Here is a 547-nt window from a genome sequence, read left to right on the forward strand (position 1 = left end):
GGGAGTTAACCTCAGCTTCGCTCATAACAGCTCTTAATTCATCAAACACACCTGTAGCTCACACCTAAACACAGGCTTTGACTTTGTTACTCTGAATGTCAAACAAAAGAAGGACACAATAATATTGATGTTTTATGTTAGGCTTTCTCTGTACGTCTTTTTTTTTTCAATCGGATTTTTAAAAAAAGAAAAGATGTATAGCCTAACGGTCTTTCACCAAAGCCAAAGACCTTCATAAAACGACCTTCAAGACAGGTGTGTTTGTGTATGCTCTCCCAAGATTCAGGCCAGGCTCTCATGTCCTGTTAGGAGAATCCCCATGTCGTACAGCGAACTTCATTCAATTATTCTTACCTTCCACTTTTCCCATTCCTTTCCTTCTTTTCACCGTCGGCTGGCTTATGACCCCCGACTTTTCCCTTTCCCAAATCTTTGGTTCGGCTTCTGAGTCGTTCAACCAACCCAAAGTTTTGCCTTGAAAAGAAAGCTGTCGGCCTGCCTCATGTCCACATGTCCACATGTCACCTGGAGTCAGTGTGTGTGTGTT

The sequence above is a fragment of the Aplysia californica genome, unplaced genomic scaffold, assembly GCF_000002075.1.
Source record: "Aplysia californica isolate F4 #8 unplaced genomic scaffold, AplCal3.0 scaffold00228, whole genome shotgun sequence".
NCBI classification, from domain to species: domain Eukaryota; kingdom Metazoa; phylum Mollusca; class Gastropoda; order Aplysiida; family Aplysiidae; genus Aplysia; species Aplysia californica.